Source organism: Acinonyx jubatus, chromosome B1 (assembly GCF_027475565.1).
Source record: "Acinonyx jubatus isolate Ajub_Pintada_27869175 chromosome B1, VMU_Ajub_asm_v1.0, whole genome shotgun sequence".
NCBI lineage: Eukaryota > Metazoa > Chordata > Mammalia > Carnivora > Felidae > Acinonyx > Acinonyx jubatus.
The window spans coordinates 29,321,338-29,330,849 of NC_069382.1; positions in this window are offsets into that span (position 1 = coordinate 29,321,338).

Sequence of the window (9,512 nt, forward strand, 5' to 3'; positions counted from 1 at the left end):
ATTGCCTCCTTCTGCATTTAGCCATTTGCTTTAAATGTTTTTCCTTTCTTTTCTTTTTTTCTTTCTCTTTTTGTTTTTTTTTCTTTTTCTTTTCTTTTTTTTTTTTTTTTCTTTTTTCTTTTTCCTTGCTTTAAAAATAGTTCTCACCACCCTTTGGAAAGATCTACCAACTGCAGTAAGAATGAGTCTTGATTTTTAATGAGCTGGATTTTAAAGAGATGAACTCAAGTATAGTTTGAATTATTTTAGAAATTTTGCTTTGTTTGACACACTATTTAACTTGCCACCATATTGCTTCTAGGAATCTCTTTTTTTGCTTTTAGGAATCGCTTTTAGGAATCTTTTATAACCTGTCTCCTTGCCCTCATTAGATCTTTACAGATGTCACCAACACTTAGAGGCATTGCCGCCTATAGACAGGCAGACAGCTATTTCTCTGCAAGCTGTTTTAGTTTGACTCCGATCGATAGGCTTATCTTTGCTTCTATTCAATTATCTTTTTTAGAAACAATAGAATTCTTCATCTCTGAGACATAGTGGATGAAAGGGCACACTGTCTTGACCTGATGCTTCTTTTATTTCAGAAAACCCATTTTCTAATCACTTTTCCTTGTACCCAAGTGGGTGTTTTTTCCCTACATTTTATAATTTGTCACCATTTGCATTTTTGGTGGATTGTTTTGAGTTGGGTTTTCTGATAAGAAGGTTGTGGTTATTGATCAGTCACCATCAGTTATGGTACCAGGCCAGTGAAAAGTACCCTTCTTTCTTGACTGCATTTAGAAATGCTCATTTTTAAAAATTTTTTTTTAATGTTTATTTATTTTTGAGACAGAGAGAGAAAGACCATGAATGGGGGAGGGGCAGAGAGAGAGGGAGACACAGAATCGGAAGCAGGCTCCAGGCTCTGAGCCATCAGCCCAGAGCCTGACGCGGGGCTCAAACTCACGAACCGTGAGATCGTGACCTGAGCTGAAATTGGACACTCAACCGACTGAGCCACCCATGCGCCCCAGAAGTGCTCATTTTTTACTCAAAAGAGGCGATCCAACTAGAATCTACTTGGGTTTAGTAAGAGAAAACAAACAAGCAAAAAACATTTGAAAACAAAGGCTTATTCTTTTTTAATCGAAAAAACATCCTATCAGACAGATTCTGTACTGTTAAATAGTTAACATTGATCGTATTGGGGGTAAAAAAAGATTGTGTTGCTTAAAGTCTTCTCTTGAGTCAACCTACCTTCTCAGCTCCAAAAAGTGTGTGTGTGGGGGATGATTTTATTAACACTTTTAAGTTCTAGATAGTTATTTGACTATTTTATGGCCAGCTTTAGGGATGATGCTCAAAATTTGGAGACTAGATATGAACAGAAAGCTACCAATGAGAAAGAATGGAGAAATTGGTCGTAAGTGCCCATGAACATACTCTCATGCTTTCCCTTACAGGCACATGATTGAACTTGTCCAGGTAACATCCCATCAGGTATCTCCACTGCTTTAAAAAGTCACTGTAATTTCCATATGGCTTACCAAGGGATAAATTGTGGTATAGAGAGAAAGAAGTAGGAGGTTATTTCCTAAGATTCTGACCTTGAGGTCTCGGCCTTTATCCTTGATTTCCTCTCATACCAGTCCTCAATGAAATATATTTAGTACACATTCATCTTCTTTTAATGCAGTTTTCTTTGCTGAAATAGTGTAAAGGACACCAAAAAGAGTTGGAAGATTGTGTTCTCTGGAGGCCTGTTTTTGTGACCTTGAGTGAGAGTTAATTTTTCTGGCCAAGGTTTCTTCACTTCTAGGTGAACATAATCATAGCTACTCTGGAGGCTCAAATGGAACATCTGGGGGCATGTTTTGTACTTTGCAATATGCACCTTAGTAGGATTTTTATTGTTGTTTGTTTTGTTTTGGCCTCCCTTCTTCCTCCACCCCGCCTCCCCCTCCCCTCCCGCCCCCCCCCCGCCGCAGCACCATAGAGAAATGCTGAGGCTGCGTGGGAGGAAGTGAGAGCCATCTGGTGAGGATGACACATGAAGTCCATATTTGTCGAATGGCTTCTCCTTTTCAATTCTGCTACTTACCAGTTTCTCCTTGGACTTCTGAGAGTGTTCCCTCTGTGTGTTTTGTCCCTCTGCTGCTTGGGAGATACAAGTCTATTAATGACAAATGGGTGGGGGAATTTAGGCTATAGGATAAAGGAGAAAGAATGAAGTCTTTGAAGATGAGTTTGAATCCACTTTGACCTTAAACAAGCTATATCATGACTGAACCTTTTTTGTCACACTGAGTTGTTGAAGGGATTAGAGATGACACATTACATGTGTACCCTAGTACACAGAAGGGCTGGATAAATGGGTGGTTAGTACCCACCTGCTTATTACTATCACTATTTGAAAAAAAAGACAGTATTTTCTGCACACAGGATACTCACTAAATTTTATTTTCCTTAGTATACAGAGATGGGCTTTTAGAATAGGAATGGTCTTTAGAGGCAATCTAGCAAGTGACATCGAATTTGGTTGTTAATTTTACAGATGAGGAAACTAAAGCCCTAGAACTAAAAGTCATCCTTTTCCTTTAAAATATATAAGTAACCCAAATCTTGGACTAGAAAGCCAAAGTCACAATCAGACTCTTTCCATGATAATATAGTATTTAATAATGCTCGGTCTTTCATTTTCTGGTTTCATCCTGGATTCTAGACCCAACCAAATCTACCTGTTGTCCTCTGACCCTCATGTACCTGATTACTGAGAAGCTTGGTCAGTCCATCTTCAATGGTTTCCTCAGGCTTATAACACCCTGGCCTTCCATTCATATATGTTCTTTTTTGGCATCCTACCCTGGACACAACCCTACTGAGATGCCTTTTCGTTATATATGTATATATATATTTTAGTTACTTACCAAATGCATTTATAGTAATATATTCCTGTACATTTGTAACAGAGGACAGTTCTGATGAACACAGAATGTTCTCTCATATTCTAGGTAAAAGAATCATGTGACATTAAAATAAAAATTTTATTTAAAAGAGTAATCTTGAGTATCTGTACACTTAATCTAACAGTCTTGCTCATCCCTCAAAACATTCTGGGAACTCCTTGCATTCTCTGGCTTGAGGAATGACTGTGATGAGAAGAGCTTTTTCGGGAGGTAAGGAGACTGATAACATTAGAAAGCAGATTCCAGAATCCTAAGTTCACACTCTCTCTCATGAAGTCTCTATTCTAGAGTCACAAAGATACTCCCCAAAATATTCCCCTCCCTACCAGGTGCCAATGATCCTTCTTCTGGTTCTTCCCAGTAACTGTTTTCAGTGCTCTTCCTGCTTCCATGGCTGCAGTTTTACATTATAGAACAGGTCCTGTGTGGCAGGGATGATACTAGGTGCTCTACAAATGTTGTCTCATTTGACTTTTGTGAGGATTATTGGTTTATGCATGCAAAGCACACAAAATTGCTCTCTAGTGGCACAGAGTATTAGCACTGAGAAGACTTATTGATAACAATGTTTCCCTCCCTAGAAATCCAGTATCTTTAATTTTTTGGCAGTAATTCTCCCTCCCTGCTTCTTGGACCTTCCTTGTCACCTTGTTAAAAACCCCAAGGGTCGTCAGCTGCTTCCTCCGCCCCTGCCATCTCTCCAAAGGTCCCTGGCACCACTGCTTGACCTCTTCCTTAGAAAGTTTCTTCTAATACCTCCATCTTTTGACTTGTAATTTGTTCCTGGTTTAAGAAGAAATGTACTGCTGACTGAGAAAGTGTGGCAGTTGGGGGAAAATGAGACGTAGGTGTTAAATAAATCTAAGCTCAAATCTTGGTTCTGTCACAGTTGGCACCATCTTAGGCCAGTTAAATCATTTGACAATAATAATCATTAATGTCACAGAACACTTACTGATTGTTATAGACGAGGCATTAAGTTAGGTGATTTAAGTGGGTTATCTCAATCTGCTCTCTGGTTTTTAATCTCTGTTTTCAAAAATGAAGACAAACATGCAGGTATTGTTGAGGAATGGTAAAAATTGAACGGGTACCATCAGGATCCTGAAGAGTGGAAAACGTATTCTGTGCCCCAGCGTGTGGAAATCAGGGAAATGGAAATTGATTTGAAAAACGTATGTGACCAAAATTGTGGAGAAAGGAAAGTCTGCTGAAAAAGATACCTCTTTCTCTCTGTGCAATCGAGGACAAATGGAAAAATGAAGAACCAACTGCATGGAGAATAAGAGCGAGGCATGTGCAGAATTTTAGAATTGGACCTAAGACAGCAGAGGGTCATGTATGAAAGAAATAATTCATTCTGCCAGGGTCTTCTCTGCTGGTGCTATCTTCTTTCATAAGCTATCAGGTAATGAATTACGTTTTCTCCTTTATGTGCTCACGGGCACTAAGAATACCATGGATCCCATACGATTACAGAAAAGTTTCATTCCAGGAGGGCAAAGGGGACGTTTCCTTCTGACTTATATTGAGGCATCCATGATGACTGTGGACAAAGATGAGCATAAACTTTTATGGGTGGGCACCAGGCCATTTCTTTTCTAGAGGGTCTATAAGATATTTTCCATGTTCATTTTGATGCAAGAAGCTATCTGTTCTGTAGGACTGACTTTTTTGGCAACACATGAGAATTACCAGTGATTATGGCTTTTGCTACTCTCTATAGTAACTCCCCTCATTTTCCTTCAGTCTTTATATATGACCTGCTGTAAATATTGACAGTTATGTTGTTGGAAAAAATAACACAGGGCAGCTTTTCTTAAGCTCCAAACTGCATTTCGTGGTTAATTGATTGGCCAGCTGGCCCTGCCGTCTCTTGACCTCTACAAGAGCCAGCAAGATTGATGGTTTCAACAGCCTTTCACGGTGCACTGAAGCATTCAGATCCATCTTTTGTTATTTGGGAAACACTAAGTTCTTATGTAGCACATTATTTAGATGGATTCCGGGGCTGATGAGTTGGGAGGCAGGCAAATGCCCAACTGGAAGACAATGTCTGTAGATCAAAGGAGCCGAAGAGACAGAGAGTTCATAAAATGTGAATACAATTCCAGGGGAGGATTGATGATTATGGAAGCAGAAAGCCAATCAAGTTAAATATTCATTCCAGCAACAAGTCCGATCGCCTCACTGAGACCCATCCCTCCGCGAAGTTTCCTCAGCTTTTCAAGGTCTACACAAGGAAAGAACAAAGCCGTGAAGGATGCTCTCATTCCGGAAAGCCGGCTGCAAGATGGCATGAATCAGAGGTCAGCAACTACCACTGAGAGTTCATCTCATTCGACCCATAAAGAATAAGTCTCAAACTCCAGTTCTGCAGGAGTGGTTTAGCGTCATCAACACCACTGAGCCCTAATGAATGTGACAATGTAGGATTATTGGGTCATTTCCTCAGAAACTTTTTTTCTCCCTAGAAATAAAACAGAACTGAAACTCATGTCCTAAATGTTCCATTTAGATTTTCACATATGAATGTCATGGATCAGGTGATAGAAAGGTAGATTAACAGGAAAGACCCTGGAAGATAGTGTCATATTTCAAGAGCATAATCATAATATTATGATTACAAAACACTAGATGTCTATGTTTAAAAAAAAACTGTTGGCTTAATGTTACCGTCTGTGTCTCTCAGTTGCCATTTAAACATCTCAACTTTTAATGACTTTTAGGAGTAGGTGAGGTGGGACAGTGATAGAGGAAGAAAGGATAAAAAGAAACACTGAATCCTAAAAGTAGGGCTGGATGGTTAAGAGTGATTAATTTAGTCTTTGGTCTCTTATAGTATGTGGTTTAACTCCCTGTACAGTGTAGGGAATAAAATGTCTCAGTTTAGTTGTTGGTTTGAATCTTGTAAAAAAATCCTAATAGAGATAACTTTGTTCCACTCTATTCCTTTTTGCTTAGCTTGCTGAGTTATCCTGACCAACGACACCGTCCAATACAATGGACACATTGGAGATTTGGAAAATCACAACATGTAATAAATCTGTGTATAATTCTTACCCTCCACAACAATTGAGGAGTTGAAATTGCCTGATCTTTTCAAGTGAATGTTGCCACTTTGACCCAGGCAAGCAAGAGATAAAACAACAATACCAACCAGCAGTTTCAAGCATCCTTGTGCTGCATAATAACTCAGCAGTAGGCTTTGCTAATGGTGTTTATGAGCTGCCAGGCTAGGATTGGCCCTGAGGCAAGGAGGCATTTGCCCAGTGGGCTCCTTCTGTGTGGGGGGCCTTTTTGCAGCCTGGGGGCCCTTTTAGGTGACTCTCAGCAGGAGTGGTCTCTGCAGGCCAAGGCCTTTTGCAGTGAGCTAACTGTGTTCAATTATCACTTTAAGGTCCATGCAGCATTCAGAATGTTTTAGGACACCAATATAATACCATAAAAACTATTATGTAGGGCAGGACCTCCTCTATGCCAGGAGGTCATGGCTGCTGTTTTTTTTAGGTATTATTTATTTGATGCCATCAGTGGAAATTAAACAAACCAAAACCAAAGGTTTCCCAAAGTTTACTCGAGATCATCATATCCTAAAATCAAGTGGCCCTATAAAGTGAAGCTCAGTAACAGTCAACCATGGGCCATGAGATGAGTAAAGAAGTAGCTTATATACAAAAGAAGACAAGAATAGAGACATGGTGATGGCTAAACACAGGCAAATGAAGCAGTAATTGAGAGCCAAGCTTTGGACCATCCAAACTGTCTTTTGACCTTAAAATGATACAAAATATTCATGAGTTCACATTAAAGAAGGAAATCAGCAATGCTCAATATACTTTAGGTTTCATTTGACACCCACAACTGAAACTACCTTTTAGGGGTATGTGTATTCACGTCAGCAAAGAATGTAATTGAGTTTGGAAATTATCTCCAATGCTACCTGTTCAGACCTGTGATTTCAGCTCCCTGTTGTACTGTTGTACTGAATTCTACTGGAAAGAGTTCTCATGATGGTATCTGTTTACCAAGGGGCCGTGCCCACATGCTCTAAGGTACTGAGATAAATTGTAAATCTGTACCTAATTCACATAAAACATAATTTTAAGGGAAATACTTGAGAGACAGATCCTGGCTGGGTGCCAGGGAATCTCAGACAGGTTCCCAGTCTCTGTAACTTGTGGAAGCAATGGAGTCATTGAAATTGAACAAACTGAACCCAATTTATTCGTCACAGTTTAAAGGGGAGGAGAGTCAGGGATGTGGTGCAAACGAGGGGCGGCACACTCAGAGGTCAGAGGATTGTTGCCTTTTATAGCTCTTCACTTATTTTTTTTTCTAATTATTATTTGGTTTTTGGTAAAAGAAAAATACAACTTTTGATATCTCTGTAAGGTCCATCAAGGATGCATGAGATCTGTCCAATATATGTCCAAAATTCTGGTGAGTTTAGAGAGGAGGTGAAAAAAGGATGAGGAAGATTTAAGAAGGTCATTACCCGAATCAGTGAACAAAATCCCATTAGGCCCCGCAATGCAAGGAGGATACATCTGGGGGAAACAGACCCCCAAATCCCAGCCTTTGAGGCAATGGGGCAAGATGGCAGAAGTGATTACTACGAACGCAAGGCAATGTGGGGAGTCAAAAAAGGAGGCACGATTGTGGTCTCCAAGATGGCACACCCGAGGCCCCGTCCGTCTGAGAGGCTGTTTGCAAAGTGGTTCGGTTTATGGAGCCTGGAGTCAGGCTGCACCGATACCCATCTCAGCTTTACCACTAACAGCTGCATGACTTTCTCTGCTTTCATTTGTCATCTTTACTATGGAGCTGAGAGTAGTTGGGAATAGTTGCTATAAGGATTAAGTAAATTGATACAAAGGGCTTAGAACAGGGTCTGGTGGACTTTCTGCTGCATCAGGAAATTGTCTTGATGTTGTCTTCCAGTTGTCCTGAAGACTGAGTTGGACAAGGATAGGGAGGCACATCTCACTCATCAGTGAGAGGTGTCAGTGTCGGTGGGAACACAAGGAAGGAGAAATGCCCGGCCTGCCTGGGGCAAGGAGGGGAGGATCAAGAAGACCTCTAACTGAGCCTGAATGTTTTAGTGAGTGTGAGAGCTGGGATCAGGCCATCAAGACCCCTGAATACTAAGACAGGGAGTTTCTTTTTTATTCTCTACGAGAGTTTTCCACGTCTCTCTTCCTTTGAAGACAAAAAATGGTGCTGTGTGAGTAACAGATGACTGGGTATGACTGTGAACAGAACTAAGCACCTGTGATCAAATAAAATTCACAACAAAATTGATTTATCACATTAATGATATGCATAGTCAAATAATAACCAGGTCTCCGGAGGAAGAATCCTGATGTATGTAAATACTCTTCTCGTGGTCAGCCGAAACTATCAACGTGACGTCACTGAACAGGGAGTTGGGAAGAGAAGCTGGCATATCGTCCGCTCTCCTGAGCAGGCGTGAGTGGGTGCCGGCTGGCAGGAGCAAGCCTCTGCATTGCGCTTGGTCTCCACACGCATAGGATGAGCTCCTTGAAAGCAGTGACTACACCTTATCCTCACATGCCTCACACTAGGCACCTAATGGTTATACTATATGTATGTATATGTGTGTAGATGACAAATCATGTGTAGATACATACTTACATGTACAAATACAGATCTGGAAAATGGTTGTGACTGGCATTGCCTTCAGAGAGCCAACCCAAATCCTGGGTTTGTTTTATTTGTTTCCAGTATCTGTAAATAGCATCCGTGTTGGAGTGTCCCCTGTTTAGTCTTTGCACATGGATGACACATGCCAAAAATCAAAAGCTCCCATATCCTCCCAAACAGGTCGAGGCTGAGGGCCCTGTGCCCCGAGGGCCCTGCTTGCCAGAACCAGCCTGTCTGGACCTTCCTCTATTGTTCTGCTGTGATTAGGAAGGGACAGCTCCGGTGCTGTGGGTCATTCTGTCCCACAACCCAGTCCCTTCCTCATCCACTAGTAAGGAGCAGGGGCAGAGTCCTGACAAGAGGAAATGCATGAGCAGGCAGAAGGAACAGGAAAAGTGAGATCAAGGTCCCAAGCTTCTTTAGAGTGTTGAGACAGGAGGATGGAAGCCGGGGGGGGGGGGGGGGGGGGGGGGCGGGAACAGCTGCAGACAGATGGGCTGAACTAAAGCTCCAAAAACATTCCTCTTCTCAATCAGGAGTTCTCTAAGCCAGGTCGGTGTTAGCACGCGACCCTTGCCATTTACAGCAAGGCAAAGGGGCAAAATGACTAATTTGGGGAAAGTGCTTGATCTAAGGGGAGAGGAGGGTGTGCAATGCGAGACTTAGGCTGTCTCAGTGGCATCATCCTGCAGCCCCCTGCCTTGCATGTGGTACACTCAGTTCATGTCTGGATGACAGTGAGGTAGCTCCAAGGGAGCCTGTAACTGTGTATGAATGTGTGTGTGTGTGTGTGTGTGTGTGTGTGACTAGGGAGATGAGAGAGCATTTTTTTTCCTCAGAGATTCCAGTTTTTATAATTCACTGTCCCATTATCTTCCATACATTTCTGGCTAAATC